This window comes from Mus caroli, chromosome 15, assembly GCF_900094665.2.
Source record: "Mus caroli chromosome 15, CAROLI_EIJ_v1.1, whole genome shotgun sequence".
NCBI classification, from domain to species: Eukaryota; Metazoa; Chordata; class Mammalia; order Rodentia; family Muridae; genus Mus; species Mus caroli.
In genome coordinates this window covers 35,580,502-35,600,671 of record NC_034584.1, presented here as the reverse complement: position 1 = coordinate 35,600,671, position 20,170 = coordinate 35,580,502, and the positions used below count along the sequence as shown (strand labels likewise).

The following is a 20,170-nucleotide window of genomic DNA, read 5'->3' as shown; positions in this document are numbered from 1 at the left end:
TCTTTCTCTATGCATCTCTATCCTTTCTCTCCCTTCTCCACTCTCTCTGCCTCCCCTCTCCTCCTCTAAAGCTCCTCCTCTCCATCTTCCTGTCCCCCTCACTCTCCTCCTTTCTCCAAGTCCTACTCAGCAGCAGTACTTCATATTCAGTTGTCATTTGTCTGTGCTGATATACTTAAATAAACAGTTGAAAACACATTTTATATACACATTAATTTTTCCTACTTATGTTGGTGGATTTGTGGAATAACTGAAAGCTATCTCAGACAAATCAGGGCATCAACAGATAATGGCCAAGTCATACATTGTATAAGAAATGTGTGGTCATATTCATGAGAAATAAGGGACTTTGAGGATGCCTGAGGATTTTAGATTGTGGATGATTCAGCAGGAAAATGAAAGCAATCAACAGCTCAGCTGAAGAGTTAAGAGAACTCACTGCAACACTGGTTTGGACTCTGAAGAAGTTTTGAGGTGGCGTTGGTGGCCTGGTGTGTCAAAGCAGTGGGTAATAGTCCAAGTTTCTCCCAGAAGTTTAGAAGATGAGCAAATGATACAGTGTCTACCATTTCTTGTTTGCTTGGTTTATTTTGCTTTTGTCTTTGAGACAGGTTCTCATGTAGCCCATATTGGCCTCTCTTGTTAGTTAGTTCAAGGATAACCTTTAAATTCTGATAGTTCTGTTTAGAACACTGGATAGTAGTGCTGAAGGTTACACTCAGAGCTGCATGCATTCCACCTAGCAAACCACAATTGCATCCACAACTGATACTTAACAAAATAATTTCTCATTATTTCTCCAGTAAAATGAAAATAATCTTGTTTCAACCTCTGAGACACATGTATCTTTCTTGACAATGTCCTGGTTCACATGCTGAGATGTTTCAAATTGATGACTTCATTGCATAGTGACTCAGTAGGAAGAAAGCAAGGGGGAGATGAGAAAGTTCTCAGACTTTACAATAATTTGTCAAGTTTAGCTACATAATTTGACATTTGAAAAAAAAAACCCTCCACATTGTAACTGAATATTTATGGATTGTTTTGGTGAACAATTTGGTTTGATTCTTCAGTATTGGTTGGCATGACATTATTTTGACAGCAATACTAGATGACTATGCTGGAGATGCCCTTTACTTTATTCAGAAGAGAAAATACTGTGAAATGATTAAGTGCAAGGAATCATACTTATAAATGAACACTCCAAGTTCATTGGAAAATTCACACTTAGAACTCCAATACATTTGTCACTTTTACCAAGTGCTTCACAAAACAGAGGCTGCAGGACCCCTGGGATCTTCAATTTGTATGGGTATTTAGTTTTCAATTTGATGTCTTCATTTAGAATCTAACACAGCACATATGAAAATGAATGCACTCATACCACGTGCAATGGCAAGCTGTCTCTTCTGGTGACAAATTCTCATTTGAAACACAGAAAATAAAGTATCTTCTTTATTTAACCTAGTGTTTCTCAATGTTCAGCTTATAATCCTCTGGGAAACCTTGAACCTACTGATGATTTTCCTTTATAACCCATTGCTTGAGTTGGGCGAATACTGATTCACCTGCAGCTGCATGAATGGTCAGCTCTCAAAGACAGAAGGAAGGAGGCCATTAATATCTTAATCTAACTGTAAATTATGTATAAATCCCTGTGTCCAAGAATAAGGGCCATATGTTAAGAGAGTGGCGGAGAAATGTTTCCTTATTCACCTCTGGCTGGAGGGAACAATTGTGTGGGATTTGTCTTTTGTCTCTTCCATGCCTGCTCTTCTCTTTTAGATCCCCAGATTGTTCTCCATCATCTTTGGAGTTTGTGTCTCAACTCCCCCCACAACAAATGGTACTATAAAAAAATGTGGAATCTTACAGAGTACTCATAAAACAAGGTGGGTTGCTCAGTCTTCCAGTCTTCCTCTCTGCCCTGTCCTGTCCTGTTCTGTCCCCCTCCTCCTCCTACCTTACCCTCTGTGGTTTTTAAGACAGTCTCCCCTACTTAGCTCACATCCTCCTGGAACTCATTGTCCACTTGCCTCATTTTTAACAGTGCTAGGATTGCAGGAAAGCATCAACTTACCCCCCTGGCTGCCATGTTTTTCTTATTTACCGTAAGACATGTGCACATATATACATATATTCACTAGATCAGTTTTTAGGAAAAAATAGAATTGAATTGATATTAATGAATGAAGGGCTGCTTATATATCTATAACCATAAGTTAATTTTTGCTTTCAAAATTTTTTCATTTTTCTCTAAACATGAAAACATATTGTATCAAAAATTTTTGTATATTTGTTCATTTTATCTATATGTATATCCAGTTGCACTTTTGGCTAAATATGAGACACTGGTGAAGAGTGTGGAATTTTTTTATACAATAAGCAAAAATAAGTCAGAAGTTGTCTGTAAATAATGTATAAACACTGTGGCCACCAAAGGCTGACACCCTGACTTTTGAGATGCTATCAATGGGCATGGGTACTACATGGAACTGGAATGAACCAGAAGAACTGTGGACTTCATGCTTCAGAGAGTAAATTCTGAAAGTGCTAAACTATGATAGCTTGCCATGTCTCATGGCCTCACAGCATAACACTTGTCTCTAATTGGCAGCAGCTGCTCCAGACAGACCTGGTCTGGCAAACAGACTGAATGCCTTTCTCTGCCCTTAGGAAATTTGCCTCTCCAGGTGAAGTTTGGGGCCATGTGTGGAGCAGTATGTCAATGTTTGTTTGCTTGTTATTCAGACAGTGTTATAAATGAAGGATTTCGACATTTTGTATATTCTGAAAATATGTACTTTTGTATATGATTTATTTTTTTAATTTCTGAGTAAAAAGTCATTAGATATATAATATGAGAATATACGGTTTTGAAACCTTAATGTGATTTGGCATAAAACTGAAGTTATTATCAGTTTTTTATTGTATTATGAACCAGGTTTCATATGTGAAATTCTGGCCAGCCCTACTCATGTTCACTAAAAGTTTAAGCAGATAATAATAATAATAATAATAATAATAATAAATAAAACCACTGACCTTCATCTATTTTCATGTCTCGGGAAGCCCGCCTGGTCACACCACGATTCCGGTTCAGTCATTTCCCTGAGCTCCAGACCAGCAGTGACGTCATTTTCAATGTTTTGCGCTTTTTTTTGCCATATTATAAAAATGAATCTTACTCTGTTTTTAATCATAAGCTTTATCCAGCAATCAAGGCAGGTATATAATAAGCTAAGCTACTCTGTAAATCTAAACATTCACCACAAATGGGAAAGATACAGTCTGGGCTCCCTGATTGTTACTAAGGCGACTATCTAAAATGAAAATCTGATTAACCCTTTTGCTGCTTGGAACTACCCATGGACCACATCAGCTGACTTCCCTGAACTTATCTCTCCCTTTTTCCCCTCAAGAAATTCATAATTTCATTGCTCCAAAGTAACTGTGCCCTGGTTATACTATCTGAGGCTGAGAAGGCTGTATGGGTAGTTGTCCCATATGGACAGATGAGTGGGGTGGCTTGTGTGGAAACTGACATCAAAACAGACGTTAAAACGAAGGGCACAGATTTCTCACTTATTTTAGGCATGAGCCTGATGAAATCCTTGACAACATTTAAAGATTTCTATTCAATAAATATCAGATTACCACAGTGTTTTTCTTTCTCTTGGGAAATAATTTGACAGTAAAAGCTGTATGTTTCACAAACATATTTTGCTCAACTATTTTTGAATGACATTAGCAACTGTTAAAGTTTGCTAGGCAGAATAGTATTTCGAAGCCTCATGCAGAGTTTTAGCCAAGAATAAATATCCACCAGGCACTGTCTATTCTATGCAACTAAACAAAAAGGAGGTTCAATTGTCAGGAGTGAGGACACACATTTCCGTACAATGTTGACAATAGGAGGCTGCTCACTTGTAACTCATTAATAGCTAGATTTAGAAAAACAAATATTATAATAAAATTACACTAAGAAATCTCTGTACTTTTGCAGAATTATCATTCAGGTTTCCACAAAACTTCACTGCCTCTACCATATGCCCTTGCCAAAGCTCTCTGAAAAAAAGTCTTCATAGTTTTTACCTATCTTCTCCACTAGAGGCAAACACACTATTTGTCTTTTCTTAAATGGGGCTTGGACTGTCTCTCTCTCTCTCCAGGAAGGTCATTCAGGTCCTTCATTCTGGATTCTCTTCCTGTTGCTCTCTTCACTTCAAACCTTTTGCTTCCTTCAGACTTAGTGAGACTTCCATTGCCCCAATTAACCTCCCTCCCTTAGTTCATGCTTTTCTGTCCCCTCAGAATATAATTGTACCAGGCTGCTTTCTACTTGTTGGTACATCGCCTGAAATCGCTCTGCCCTTCTGGCTGGCTGCATGTGTTGGGTTGGCTCTATCTCATCTGGTGACTATTGTTCCACATGCTGCTGCCTTCCTAGGATGGGCTTTCATTTTTATCATTTCAGGTGAAGAAGCCCCATGCTGAAGAGCTTCAGATTTGTTTTTCAAATAAAAATGATCAGTATACTTTGTGTGTGTGTGCGTGTGTGTGTGTGTGTACATGCACATGTGCACCTGCAAGTGCCATGGTGTGTGTATGTGGAGGTTAGAAGACAACTTTGTGGAGCTGGTTTTTATCATGCACCTTTACGTGGATTCCGGGGGTGAATTTTAGGTCACTAGGGTTGTGTGGTAAGCCTGTTTACCTGCCTGTCCAAGTTTTGTACTTCTCATACTGAATGATATGCAAAAACCAATACTATAGACAAGTGACTCTTAAATCCATATCATGTCCATCCTTTACCTTTCCTTGATAAACAGTATCCCTGGAGAGTCACAGTTCTTTTTTCTTTCTTTACTACCATGTCAGATGTAACATGTCTAAACTCAAATTCACCTTCTTCAAACAAAGCAATACAAAACATTACAGCTTGTCTTTGCCATTTACCTACTGAAGTTACTTATCAAAATAATTTTTTTCTTTGTATTCTTAACAGTTTTAACCTGCAAGCACATTCAGTGCTACATAAAAAGAAAAACCTCAAGAATGTTTCCTGCACAAGTCATTTAATCTTAGGATTGTGTATTTGCTCAGCACACACACACACACACACACACAGTATATCTCTATTACCAGGATTAGTAATAAGTCCAACGTGTTCTGAAGTAGAAAAGAACACAGAATACGCAATAACAGCTAATGAGAATTACAATTAAAATATTTAATCAACTACATATTTAAAATATATTCACTACAAATAATTAAGATGACATTTAGCCAATTATTTTAAGGTTAAGGTCTAAATAAATACAGCTGATTATAGAATAAGGTAGACACGAAAGTGAACACAGTTGCTCTATTGGAAAAGTGAGTAGGGTACTTGGACTTACCAACTACCAGACTGAAAGTCCTGAGCATTGCAAGATGGCTGGTAAAAAAGCTGTGTGCTGCCACACATAGGTGGCTGGACACTAGACCTTAGCTCTAACAATCCCTGTCTCCATGAAAACATCGGACTAATGGTTTTTAAAAGTGGTTTCATCTTGTAGATGTGTATAGATATAAACACAATTCATTAATTGGAGGATGGCAGATATTGATGTTTGAGAGTGGAAATTAGACGTGTTCTAAGGTCCTTCTCTGTGGCCTCTTTCATCTCAGAACTACCAGTCAGTCAAAGCTATAACTTATTACTTTAGAGACATTTACATATCAGCCATAAACTGAGTTTTATGTTAAAAGGTTCAGAATATCTTAGTGGAATTTCATGTATTGATCAATGAGAGTAAGGAAGAATCTTCTAGAAGAGGGTTTAGAACTCTAAACTCATGCTTTTAAGCCAATAAAATAATCTACAGGAAAAATTCTGATGTCTGGCTAAGGAAAATAGAGGGTGACCATCCATAAAAAACTGAAAAGACAATGTAGAAACCTTAACATCAAAGAGTGGGGAGCTCTGTTTGTTCTAAAGGCACTTAGTGTCGGGTTACGAAGGAAATGGCTAATTCAGTCCAAGAACTGCACATCTCTGAATAATTTGAAGGATTAACATCATCAGGTAAGAACAATGACTTCCTCCGTTTCACTAAAAGAAGCAAGGCAGACATGAAGCCCAAGCTGAATACTAGCAATGGCCACTGGAATTAAATGTGTGGCCAGAACCCTTCATGTTCTCTGGAAGCTCTGCTGAATGGCATCTCTCTGTTCTTACATTGTGTCAATTGACAACTGAGACTCAGCAGTTTAGCCTCTGCCAAAGGATGGGGGGATCTTCTGGCACTAATATTGTAAAACCCACATACAGACTTTGAACATGTTAATGCTTTAAGCAGAGTGACCGGTGCAAAAAGTACACAAAGGAGTTATTTCGGTTTAGTTTTCTGGAGACTGAGGGGCACAGGGAACATCAACATTTATAGAACTCTATGGCCCCGATGGTGTGACGATCTTTTAAAAATGTCATTTCACACATTCATACATTCAGCAAAGGTTTATGGTATGTACTTAAGGTCTTGATGAAACACAGAACCTTGCCTTTGTAGAGGTACCTCCATAAGAGAGGTAAAAAATAAACTTAATGCATGATGTAAATATGACGTAATTTTACGTGAGTAAATATATAGAGTCAATAACAGGCTCTCTATGCATATATATGTATGTATGTATGAGTGTATGTATGCATGTGTGAATTCACTGTATATATTCTCATGTATTTGTGAACATGTTGAAACTAATGTTAAATGTCTCATTCTGTCACTTCTCTTCTCTCTTTTTTTCTCTCTCTCTTTCTCTCTTTCTTTCTTTCTTTCTTTCTTTCTTTCTTTCTTTCTTNCTTCCTTCCTTCCTTCCTTCCTTCCTTCCTTCTCTCTCTCTCTCTCTCTCTCTCTCTCTCTCTCTCTCTCTCTCTTTCTTTCTTTCTTTCTTTCTTTCTTTCTTTCCTTGTTTTCAAGACATGGTTTCTAGCTGAACCTAGAGCTCACACATGCAAGTCCCAGGAATTCTTTTGCCTCTGCATGTCCAGCACTACGATTACAGGCGCACGCTGCTGTACTTAGTTGTATATAGGCACTGAAGATCCAAACTCAAGTCTTCAAGCTTACATAACAAGCACATTACTGCTTAAGTCATCTCCTCAACTCTGCTTTTAAAAGAAAAATTAAAAACTTTCTACTTAGAAGGTTCTGCAGCAAAGAAGATCTTGCAGCAGCAAGAAAACCGGGCTTGATTCTGAATGAAACTTAGGAGTGGAAGGTGAAGATCTGTAGCCATATTATTAAAGACAGAGTGAGCAAGAAATTCAGATGTCCCAAGAAGGAAGACACTGTCATACTTTAACATAAAAGAGAATCACGTGGCCACAGCTGAAGAGGCAAGCCAGAGCATAGAGATGGGCCTAAAATACCCAAAGTTTGGAGGATCTTTTCAACTATGCAAAGAGCTTTGAGATTTACTCTATATGAGATCAAGCCTCTGGATAGTCCAGGGCACAACAGGCTTTGAGTTAGATGTTGGCATGCCATTCTGGCTGCCATGTGATCAGGGACCTCAAGGAGAGATGAATGAACCAAGGGGAATCAGCTAAGAGGCTGTTGGTGAGAAATGGTGCAGTCGTTAGTGGGAGGTGATGAGGGATGAAGGCAAAGCTTGTTGTCTCATTGAATGTAATATTGCTGAACAAGGAAATGAATCAGGGCAAACCTGTATCTGAAGTATCTGATCAACTGTGTGAACAGTGGTGATGTTCATCAGGATGAGGGAGACTCAGAAGAACAATGTGAGACAGCATGGCTTTGGAACTCTTAATATGCTGTGAAGTTGCTCAGAGGAGAGACTGTGACCAGGAAGTAAGTCTAGAATCCACTGGTGCTAGTTAAGACCTTGGATAAGAGTCTATAAGGCAGAGTAAAATCTCAGGATTGGGTTATGTCATTTGCCAGTATTCAAAGGTTAGAATTCCAGACAGGTAGACATGCAGTGTATCCAGCACAGGGAACTGTGCTCTGAAAATGGAGGAAAATGGTCCCCGAGGACAGGACAATGGGGTGAGTGAAAGGAGGCTTTCATGAGCCTGGCAAAGAAGCCAACATAGAACCATATTCCCATCTACTTTTATGTACTTGTTATTTCTCATCTTATGAGAAATCCGTTTTTACAGATTTTTACACAGTTCACAAGGTACACAGCTGGGTTTTGCAAAAGGTCTCAAGGCCCATGTTTTAAGAGTGTGAGCTTATACAGAAATACATGTTACTGCAGAACACTCTAAGTGAAAACTTTGGTGTGGACAGTCATTCATGCTTGGAGCTCATCTATTAGAAAAAGACATTTTCTAATCTGGTAAAATAGCATCATTGACACTCCCTTTTTGTTGTTGTTGTTCTTGTTTTGTTCTGTTGTGTTTTGGGAGAATTACAATTTCCAAAGATGCTCTCCCCATGCTCCCCGCAACACAGTTGATGTGCATTGCTATTTGGGGGGGGGGGGAGTGTATTTGTCAATCAATAGCCTCTGTAGAAGCTGTTAGTCTGTTTTCAGGCTAAATTGTTGGTATGTTAGGTAGATTGACATTGCCCTGTATTCTGATAACTCAGTGACCAAACAGTTGAGTTCTCCCATGTAATATACACAGAAATTGGTTTAATTCTACCTTCACACAACACTACAATGTGGTGCCTGATGCCAGGTCTTATTTTATGTGAGGCAACCAGAGGAGTGGCACCTTTTGGTATGGAATCCCTTTGCTATTGCCTAACACTGTAAAAAATTTGGCAGCAATGAGCCGCCATATGGAGAGACGGCGCTTAGTGCTCTACTATGCAAAAATCATGAAATGGATGACAGCAGTTCTCTGCCTCTACTGGGAGAGCTCCCTTTGCCACTCCTGATAACTCTTTTGAGGATAATTTCTCAGGAAACTTTTCAGAATGAATTTCTCAATCAGTAAGACAGTCAGACCGATGGTAAACTGAGTCCGAACTATCTGGTCAGATCCTTGGAGAAAAGATATGGATACTTCTAAATTTTGTGGTTTTAAAAAATGTTTTCATCAAAGTGTTTGTAATTTCATAATCAAATATTTTTATCAAAATATAACAAAGAAATCTACATATCATGCTTAGTACAGATGTATTCCAATGTAAACTGTATTGAAAAAATTAGCAGAAGAAAGTACCCTCTGTCACAGACTGACAAATGTATAGGATGCTCACACATATTTATGCGCAAACTTCTCCCTCCTTCCATCCTCTCTCTCTCATATGTATGTGTGTGTGTGTGTGTGTAAAAAATACATAAGTCATTTACTGAAGTGACTTTTATAAATGTATGATATTTGTGAAGTACTCAGGAGTAGAGTTGATAAAATCTTAAATGTAGAAAATAAACTGTTTATTTTATATCCTATATTTATACTGAGCAAAATCTTCCTTCCTATAGTTTGAATGTACCAAGCAAATCAGTCATTTTCCTGCAAAGGGACTTGAAGTTACCCAAAATAACATATTCTGTCTCCCAGTAGATTTCCATAGAATGTGCACCGAGATCACTACATCTTTGGACTTGTTTCTCCTCTGTCTTCCAGGTTCAATTGGTACCATTTCTACCCTGCTACATAAAGCATTCCCCTAGGGTTCCCAGCCTACAACTACTGAGTCAAGTATATTAAAGTGAGAGGAGTTAGGATGAAGCCAACTTACAAAAGCCAGGGTCCAGTAAGCCCACAGGCCCAGCACATACTATCCTTTACAGTTCAGATAGAAGGTTTTTCCTTGCCCTTTAACTGATTCAAATGTATTTTCATGCCCTGAGCCAGTCTCGTCCGCATTTTCTTTAACCAATGTTCTTATAAAATAGAGCATCACATAGCTCTAATCCAGGCACCATCACCAACCATGTAACCTGCTTGAAATCTTCAGACCCATCTGTGCATTTGCATCCTGTTGGCTTCAATATTCAATTTCCTATATATAAAAAGTCTAAGTAGAAACAAAAGTTAGAGAAGGGATCTATGGCCACTTCCAAACCTGGATTACACAATTACCTCCTCTCAGATATATTTGGCTGCTATTTTAAAATTGAGGAAGACTGGGAACATAAGGATACAGAACAAATGAAAAAAGGTAGATAGAACAAAGTACGTAAAACCAAAAAGATATAGTCACCATTATACCTAAACTTGTCCATGCATAGACATGGCCAAATCCAGCTAATTAGAGGATAAGGCCAGGAAACAGGTGATTAATTCTCCGGAGTCCCCTTATAGACTTTCCTGGGCAATAATGGCACTAGGAGCTGCCATCTGTGGGCCCCGCCATGTGCCAGCTACTAGGCTCAGTGTTTTCATATGTTATCTTGTTAATTCCTTTGGCTTAGACATCTTTGGGGTATGTTCAGAGGAATAAAAAGACTGCTGGCTATTCCCCAGAGCCCTGCAGTATGGAGCATGGCTTCAGGTGACAATGGTGAGAAATGATTTCTTGCTGACTGCCAAGTGTAAATTTAGGGGAATGGCTGGGATGAGAAGGGCCGGAGGAAGATGGCTTACCCACAGAACTCAGGGGTGTTTGTCACTGAACTCTGTTGGACTAAATGCTGCAGGCTGATTAAGTATGTAGCACATACTAAAATAAAGCATTAAACACAACTAAATTTACTCGTATTTACAACTATTCACAGTGAAAATTAAATTACTTTTTTAGAGATTCTGAAAAGAGAAAAATAAGACTCTGTAACTAATCATATTAAAGTCCCAAGCATGCAGTCACCAGCCAGCATTTTCAAGAACATGCTATTTAAAATTGCATATACGCGCTACTAATAAGCTACATTAACACAATACACTTTACAAAAGTAGCCCTAGGTGACATAGAAGGATTGAAATATTCCAAAAACAGGAAATAGGTAATCATGCCTTAGAATGTTTTGTTATTTGTCTTACAGTTTTTTCTTATAAAATTTATTGTAAATTTGGTTTTTAAGAAGCAGAAAATAAGAATGAATTAATAAGTTCAAGAGAGTGAAAGTTTTTAAAATAAGGCAAAAGGGGAATTTTCTCCAATACTTGTCTGACACCATGATGCGAATTTTAGGTGAGAGGTAAACAAAGTTTCTCTCTCCCTCTCTCTCTCTCTCTCTCTCTCTCTCTCTCTCTCTCTCTCTCTCTCTCTCTCTCTCTCTCTCTCTCTCTCTCTCTCTCTCTCTCTCTCTCTCTCTCTCTCCCCACAGGAGAACATTGATATTTCCATTACTTCCTCTTAGGAGTGCAGTTTGCATTTGCAAATATTTGTGTTCTGGATTTATAAATGTGGAAGAAAGCGGTAAGGAAGAAATACATAAATATCCAAGTTCCCCACACTCTAAGCCTCTGTCACCTGGAGAGTGAAGGCAATCTCATGCCATTGAAGCTATCCCTGTAAACAGAACCTGTCTGAGGTATTTTTGATCAGGTCTAACTTTGTGTTTTGGGAGCATCTGTCCTCTCTCTACAGCCTGGAAATCAACAGAATATACTATCTTAAATACTTGAGCAAAAGTCAGTAAAAGATACAGTAGGCAAACATCGTGGCCGGCTCAGCAGTGATTACCAACTCATGCTCCAAATTCACTATAAAATGAAAATCAATATTTCCACAAGTTCCTGCAACATAAAAGATAACCTTCATTGATTTTTCTAGACTTAGGCCTCTCTGATAAAATCTAATATAAATTTTCAACCATGAGGATTTGGATCAGAGCAGGGGCGATAAGTCTTGCACATCTCTTAAGAGGTGGAGAATTTTTTTTTTTAAAGTGCAAGTTCATACTATTTATAATTTGCCCTGTGCAAGTGAAAGTCTTTTCCACCCATGCTATCAGGAATCTCTTCTAATTTTTATTACTGTGAGGCTAAAGCCTGTTCCAGATAATTTGGAAATTTCAGGGGACTTGTGATAGGGCTGATGGTGCAGCCCTGGATGACTTGAGAAAGGAGCTAACGGTAATAGCCTCCATGGCTGCACTGATTAAATGTTGCCATAGATGAAAGGCCTGCCACCGCAGCAATAAATTAACCAATCACACAAATCCCAAGTCAGTGCTAATCCTTCCTTGATACTCTGATCCTCTGATCAGCTCAAGGAGGTAAAGAAACTGGCTTGTGACGCTCAGTGCTCTAACCCCTGGATTTCATGTACACAAGGAGCTAATGATATCTTGCTGACCAGTTCAATGGGATGAACTTCACTCACAACCCTTAGGGAACACCACTGCCTAAAGAAAAAAAAGAAAAATAAAGAAAGGGGGAAAAAAAAAGAAAAAGCTGAGAAGCAGATGGAAGGTTTTGTGTTTTTACTAGGAAATGGCAGGCAAACTACCCAACAGTTGTTGCCTGGAATAATCACTCGTGCAGGACCAGCATAAGCCATGTTTGTATCCTTTAGGTGTGGGTAATGAGTCATAAAAGGACAAGAATCAAACAGGACAGGGAATTCTAAAGCCAGGAAACCAGGGACAGTGGCATTTCAAGACAGTCACGTGGTCTTTTTATTTGTTGTTGCATCTTGGTTCAATTTTGAGGCAGTTCCCCAGTGAGTATTCTAGACTTTCAGTAGCTCCACACTTTGGTTCTCTGAGTTCGATTACAGTTACTGTACTCCCAAACGATGTTAGTGTGATTAGAATCTGATTTCAGAATAGGTTCATTTAATCAATTAGCTGAAGGTTTGGCTACATGCAGTTTCTCCCTGTTAATTATGTAAGGTCTGTCTCTGCAACAGGGTTCCTAAAATTGAGTCTGTGAGTAATGCATTAGTGGACTTCATAATTGGATATATATATATATATATATATATATATATATATATAGTAATTGGTTGCTACAAGTCAGAAAGCTCCAAGGTTTTTCTCTAGGGTGTTACATATAAAGACTTCTTGAAAGGACTTCATTATCTTTCTTGGTCCATCCCAAGAAATTAAAACTAATTTTTTTTTGAATAAGGGAACTGTTAAGCAAGGAAGGAGATATTTTTAAATAATCAACATTTTGGAAATATGACTAGAGTTGTTTTAATCTGAGAAATTGGGGTACTGGAGGATGGCTTTGTGAATTTGCTTGAATGATTTTGGTTTTGGAAGGGAAGTGAAAGGCAGAATAGATTGCTTTTCCAAAAGCAACTTTTAAAAATCATCTAGGTAGTGGGTAAAATCTAAGCACATTGGTGAAACGTTGCAAAGAGAAACTGACAGACTGTACGGGTAAAACTTAGCAAGTGAATATTCTCAGTTCTAGGTGACACAGATCAAAAGTTCTTTATCAACATCGCAGACATGATTCAGATCAGTTTTCTTTTACAAAACTTTGTGGAATTTCTTGCCATTTCCTCTTTTTTATTTACATGATAATCAGGTAGTGACCTTCCCATAGGCGGTCCTTCTTGCTGCAGGAGTAGATAGAACAGCCTGGGTGGAAGGGGCAGGTCTCCAGGGAGTTAATTAGTCAGGATGCTAGAAGAACACAGCTTACTCCCTGCAAGGCATTCTGGGCTAACACTGCAAAATAACACAGCTCTTTCTGACAAAAAAGAAAGGAGGGAGAAAGGGAGGGAGGGAGGGGGGAGGAGAGAGAGACAGAGAGACAGAGAGAGACAGAGACAGAGACAGAGAGAGGTGGGGGAGGGGGAAGAAGCAGGTAGTGGAGGGAGAAACTCCTCCCACTCACTGGGAACAACAGATGCAGCAGTCCAGAGAGGGCACTGAAAGAAGTTTTGTACCATAGAACAACGGAGGCTGTGAAAACCCTAAATGATGATCCCTTGTAGCATTAAATCCTTTTGAGTCCTCAGCTGATGTCTCACACCTGCAGTATCTATTGAGATTTAATATTTATCCTCATTAATAGTCTTATATAATGCAGTTATAGTGCAGCATGCTATTAGGAATTAGATTTGCTATCGTTCGCAAAAGAATGACACTATTCATGGGGAAAAATTAAATAGGAAACCAGTTAAAGCATGCTGCGCAGCACAGACATTGTCTTACTAACTTAGGAAAAGAAAATTTCAAATATATTCTATGTGATCCTTTTATTACTAAATTAACATGGGCTGATAGCATCATCATTATACTAATATTTATCTCCATTGAATAAGATGAAAAACAAGAGAAAGAAATTGAATGACCCAAACTTAAGAAAACCCAATCTTTCCCCCGGTTCTTCAATGGCTGTTCCTGCTTAGTGAGAGGCTAGTTTGCTTTTCTTTCCTGTGCATGAGATGCACATGGCACGTCTGAGACAGTTACACGTGAGGGCTCAGGTCTGCTCTCTCCTTATTAATACTCACACACACCATCTTCTAATTTTCACATAAGCAGAACACACCATCCCCATAGTCCTTCATTTTAGACAGATAGACATGTTTGATATTACTTTGCCCAAAATTATGGGCTTCGCTAATATGAATGGACATAAGCACAAAAAAAAAAAAAAAAGCATTTAAAACTGGCTATGCCTGCTTTCTCATTCCAATGGTTTCTTTCTGGTTTTGATGGTGCTAAGGAGAGCCACGTATACAGCACGATCCTGACACTCACTTTCTTCACCATTTAAGATGTCTTAATAAGCATGGCCCTGCTATTATGCTTTTACACAGATGCTAAGTTATGGCTGTCTTATGTGCTGTCACCAGCAATGGAAGCACTGATAGGTAAGCCTGGAAAATATAAAGAGCCTGGTGTACAACTTGCGGTGGAACTTGATTGTGTGTGTGTGTGTGTGTGTTTGTGTGTGGCTGTATGTTTATATCCATGTGTGATTGTGTGTTTGTTTATGTGTGTGTGTGTATGTGCATATCTGTGCCTGATATTATGGGTTGAACCCATGCTAGGAGTGTCATGCATGCTAGGCAAGTGTTCTATGCTAAGCACAATGTTAAATATCCAACCCTCTTTTAGCTTTTTATTTTGAGACAGCCATTTGCTAACTTGCCCTACCTGACCTGGAACTCACTGTGTAGCCCAGGTAGGCTATCTTCAGCCATCCTCCTGCTTCAGCCTCCCAAATATCTGGTCTGTACCACCAATGCTAGAATTTCACTAGCAGTGTAGTGGTACATAGCTATGAGCTCAGAACTCAGGAGGCCAAGATGGGAGGATTATAAGTTCAAGACCAGCTTGTGCTACACAGAGAAGGCTAATCTCAAAACAAAACTCATAACAACAGCAACAACAACAGTAACAAGACAAAATCATCATTCATGATGCTAAGTTAATGACTTTGAGTTTGAGATAAAGATATATATGAAGTTTTAGAAAGATTACATAGGTAGGGGATGTGTCTCCTTTTCTTAGAGTCTTACTCAGATGCCTCTCTTGTTTAGCTGAAATGTTGGAGGCTTTGATCCTCTCTTCCCAAATGTTTTATATACTCAATTATCTCAAAATCATGAAAAAGCAATAAAATAACAAAAACAACAACAAAACAAAGGAAAAAAACAAGCAGAACAAGATCTGCTACCTAAAGACTCCCTTCCCTCTTGTGAGTTGTTCTTTATAAAGACTGGGGGACAATTTTATTCTTAAAGGAAATAATTTACTTAACTGTTGTGAGTTGTTTCTTACAAGGATATGGAACTTTCAAGCACAAATTAAGGATACTTGCTCAACTATACTTATAGCAGCTTAATTTATAATAGCCAAAATCTGAAAACAGCCTGTCTGTCCCTCAGCTGAAGTATAAAGAAAAATGTGATAAATTTACACAATGGAGTATTACTCAGCTGATTAAAAAAAATGACATCATGACATTTGGTGACCCATGGATATAGAAGTAGAAAAAAAATATTCTAAGTGAGGTAAACTAGACCCAAAAAGATAAACAGGGTTGGTATGTCCTCACTAATGCATAGATATTAGATGTAACATGAAGGGTAACCATGCTATGTCCACAGACCCACAGAGGCTAAGTATCATAGAAGCTTTGATGGCAGATGTCAGGATCTCCCTGGGAAGCAGAAATAGAATAGATAACCTCAGGTAGTCTGGGAGTGGGTGGAGATGAGAACTGGAGGGACCAGGTGGGTCGGCATGTTGAGAGAGATGACTGGGAGAGATGACTGGAACAGGGTGGCACTTCGAGGGTGAGGTAGAAATCTAGTGCGTGGAAACTTCCTGGAACCTATGAGGGAGATACCAGCAAAGACTATTAGTAATTCGGGCAAGGAGTCTGAACTGGTCATCCTCTGTAACTAGCCAGACCCTCAAGTGGAAGAACTGGGGCACCAACCCAGCCACAAACCTGCAACCTGCATTTGTCATGTGTGTGTTGAGATGTGCTGGGACCAAAGCCTAGCATAATCATCACCAGAAAGACATCATTCTGTAACTGATGAGAGCAGATGCAGAGTCCCACAGCAAACATTTTAGAGGAAGCTTGGAAAGTCCTCAGGAGAAAAAGGATGGCAGGAGCCAGAGGGATCAAGGACAGCATAAGAACATGAGACAAACATGGGCCATAGAATCAACTGACTGGGACTCACGTGGGCTCACAGAAACCAGGGAGCTGGCATGGGTCTGACATAGGTGCTCTGCATACATGTTATAGTTGTGTATCTTGGTGTTCTTGTGGGACTTCTGCCTGAGAGTAGGAGAGGGGCTGTCTCTGACTCTTTTGCCTGCCTTTGGGACCCTTTCCCTCCTACTTGGTTGCCTTGTCAAGCTTTGATGTGATGATATGTGCCTGATCTTATTGTAGCATGTTATAGCTGAGTTTGGTTGATGTTCTGGGAGGTTTGCTCTTTTATAAGAGGAGCTTAAGTGTGTGTGTGGTGGTGGGGGGAGTAGATCATATGGGGAGGGGGAGAGACTGGAAGGAAAGAAGTGAGGGGAAGCTTCAGCGGGCATGTAATATATGAAAAAATAAAAGGGAAAATAAATAAATAAAAAGAAGACAAGAAAAAGAATGCAGCAAGTTTTAGGATCCATGATGAACTTGCAAATATTTCCCCAAATCAGGGAGAATGTCAGTTGCTATGTAGTTAGAGTAAAGCTGTGATGGTCCCAGTAGACAAAGGAGGCCACATTCCACAGAAATAAAATAAATGCTCTTTGTCCCTCTCTCCACCCCTCTTCCTCTTTTTAATGATAGACCTGTTAAGAAAAATAGAATGAAAGAAAACTTATCGTCATTTGAAGGTCACTTGCTTACTTGTTTTTTCTCTCATCTCTTGAAGACCATCTCTCACTTGTTTTTGTCTGGAAAGGATAGGAAATGACCAGGGATCCCATCATCTTTTCCCTGCTTTGGCATAGACAACCTCATTGCTGCAAGCCTTTACCAATTACACAGATGCACGAGCTACAAAACACCAATGCACGTTACCTATTTTGGTTAATTTATTATGTAATCAGTCATTTCTATCTTATAATAATTATTTCCTTTACATTTGTTATTTGTGTGTAGCTGCATATATGTGTGGTATTGTACCCCCCCCAACAATGTGTGTGTGTGTGTGCATGTGTGTGTCTCAGGCACACTCAAGCACATGGGTGCCACAGTGCACATGTGAAGGTCAGAGAACAACTTGCAGGAGCCATTTCCCTCCTTCTGCCATGTGGGTGATGGGATCAACTCAAGTCCTTGGGCACGGTAGCAAGAATCCTTATCCCTTGTTTTTACTTACTGTGTTTTATATGAAAACAAAAGAGCTAATTCTGTTTTATTTGCTTGCTTTTTTATTAGCACAGGATGATTCTTGATACTAGTGTACCAATTACAATATTTTAACATGTTCTTGCCTTGGAGGTCTTATGAGAAGTGTCAAGGAAAAGGTTGTAAGAAGTTATAGGTACAATCCTGTGGCTTAAACCTGTAAACCAGAGGTCTGAGCTATGATGATGATGAGGGAAATCTGGGAAAACAAACAAACAAAACAACTATACAATTTCCTGGTGTTGACCTTTCTCTACCCCATCATTACTCAATAGAGTACACAGACAACTGTCTTAGACTGCATGGAAAGCGCTGATTCATTTCCTTATCTTCATTGTCGACTGTGCCTTTTTCCACATTGTCCGCATTTGCTCCCAAAGCATTCTTTATTACCATCTTTCAGACCCTGTGTCACCTACTCTTTCTGATCAGATTTTACTTTTCCCAGCTAATTTTATTCTTCAATAGTCTTCTTAAAATCGCCCCAAGGTGCATTTTCACCGACTCCTGAAATGGATAAGCATTCCTTTTCACACTTCCTTGAGTGAGAATTGCTCTTTATTGCTGACCAGCATCTGGCCCAACTGCTTTTTAATATAGCTCTCAAGTTTTTGGGAATAGTCACTCTATTGAACACTTACTAGTGATATCTTTCATTCCAGTGATTAAACAGAAGCATCTTAAGAGTGGAAGAATGTATTCTGGCTAGTCATTTTCAGGGATGTGGTCAGTTATGGGAAAACATAGTAACAGTATATGAGGCCTCTGGTTACATTGTTTCCGCAACCAGAAAGCAGAAAGTGATGGCTGTTTTCTTCTTTTATTCATACAATGCCCCACTACAGACTGTAGCACCAGCCACATTTCAAGCCAGTCTCTCCCTTTGTTTCTTCTCTGTGAAAACCTTCTCTTGCAGATGCACCCAGAGATATGTCTCTATTTGGTAGGTGATCCACAAGAGAAGGTGTTTCTAAAGTGATTCAAAATCCAGTCAAGGTGGCTTTGGATGTCAACCATCATGAACATGTTGTATTCACTCAGGAGTCCTCCCCTACTCTATGATCCAATTTAGACCGATAGGACACTTTTTCCCTAGATCAAAACCCTCAAAAACAAAAGACAAGAGCTGCTTAAAAGACATTATTCACTATGGATGTACCTGATAAGACTGTACAGCTGCCCCTGGTGTGAGATATCTCTCATCTTCAAATTATGTTTATTCTAAACTTGGTCCCATAGTTTCCCTTATATCACCTACAAAACAATTCTCTTTTTGCATAAGTAACCAGAGAGGATTTCCATTATTAATTTTTATAGAAGAGATAATTTCTTCTAAATACTTCCACGGAAAAATCACCTTATACTGAGTCTATATTTGCATATCTGAATCTTTTGTCAGGATGAGTCCTTGAGGTCAGAGACTCAATCATAACCATTTAAGCACACAGATGTGTGCACATGGTGGACAGCAATGGAGCTTTTGCTGATTCAGTGGCAGTCTTAATGACTGGATGGATCATGTATAACACCAGTGCTGGCAATTCCTGTTATTAAATGGAAATTAAAGAAGCAGGGACTATAAAATGATTAGGGGTTTGGAAGCTAAACCTGTTTTCAATCCATATTGTATACTTTAATGTATCTAGGCTGTTATGAACAGGTTCTGAAAAGTCCAGCTTCCTTGCCTGTAAATACAAGCACATCACTTCTACAGAGTTACAGAAAGAGGAAACAAAACACCACGTGTGGCTTTTTCAAGATATAGTATTTAACTCTCCATGTTAAAGTTTCTAATAAAACTACTTTTTAAACAAAGCAGAGAGTCTACGTTATAGACCTGAGATATTTAAAATAATAAATAGTTAAAATATGCTCAGTTTTACATATTCCTTTCATGATGTTAGGCTACTAAAGGAAATTAAACCCTATGTTTAAAAAGAAGAATCAAGTTAAAATGTGTTGCCTCATTCTATCAGTATGAAGTCTTTGAACAATTAATGTTGAAACAAGGGCACAATGTTGATTGCAATTATGAGAGAGACACACGAGCCATGGGCCAAAAGCCTTGTGTGGATGTAAGGGGACATAACTAGAGCTGTATGGGGAAAAGATGGGGTGACACAGTAGGAGTAACTCTGGTATTTTATTCGAAGGATGCCTTTAAAGATCTTCCTGCATTCTTTGTCAATGAACAAGGTAATCAAAATTTAAAGTTCTGACTACAATAACCCTGGAACCCCAGGAGAACATTCAGTGAAATACGAGACCAGTTTTAATACCTAGAAGCCCTGCTGCATTATGGTAAGGTCATGTGAGGAGCACTGTTGAGACTCCAGGCCATAACGACTCCATATGGAGCTGAGAGCAGCTAAGTAATAAACTCTCCCGCGACGATGGTTTCCTTGCTCTTTGCCATACTAATGTAGACTGACACTTGCTAGTCTTTCAGGGAGGTTTTTTTTCTTTTCTTTTCTTTTT

The 20,170-nt window shown here is 39.0% G+C and overlaps 1 protein-coding gene across 2 annotated transcripts in view; it reads right to left on the bottom strand.

Annotated features, from left to right (window-relative positions):
* Zfpm2 (zinc finger protein, FOG family member 2) overlaps positions 1–20,170 on the bottom strand; it is a 437,880-nt gene that overhangs the window by 168,942 nt on the left and 248,768 nt on the right. The window lies entirely within an intron of this gene.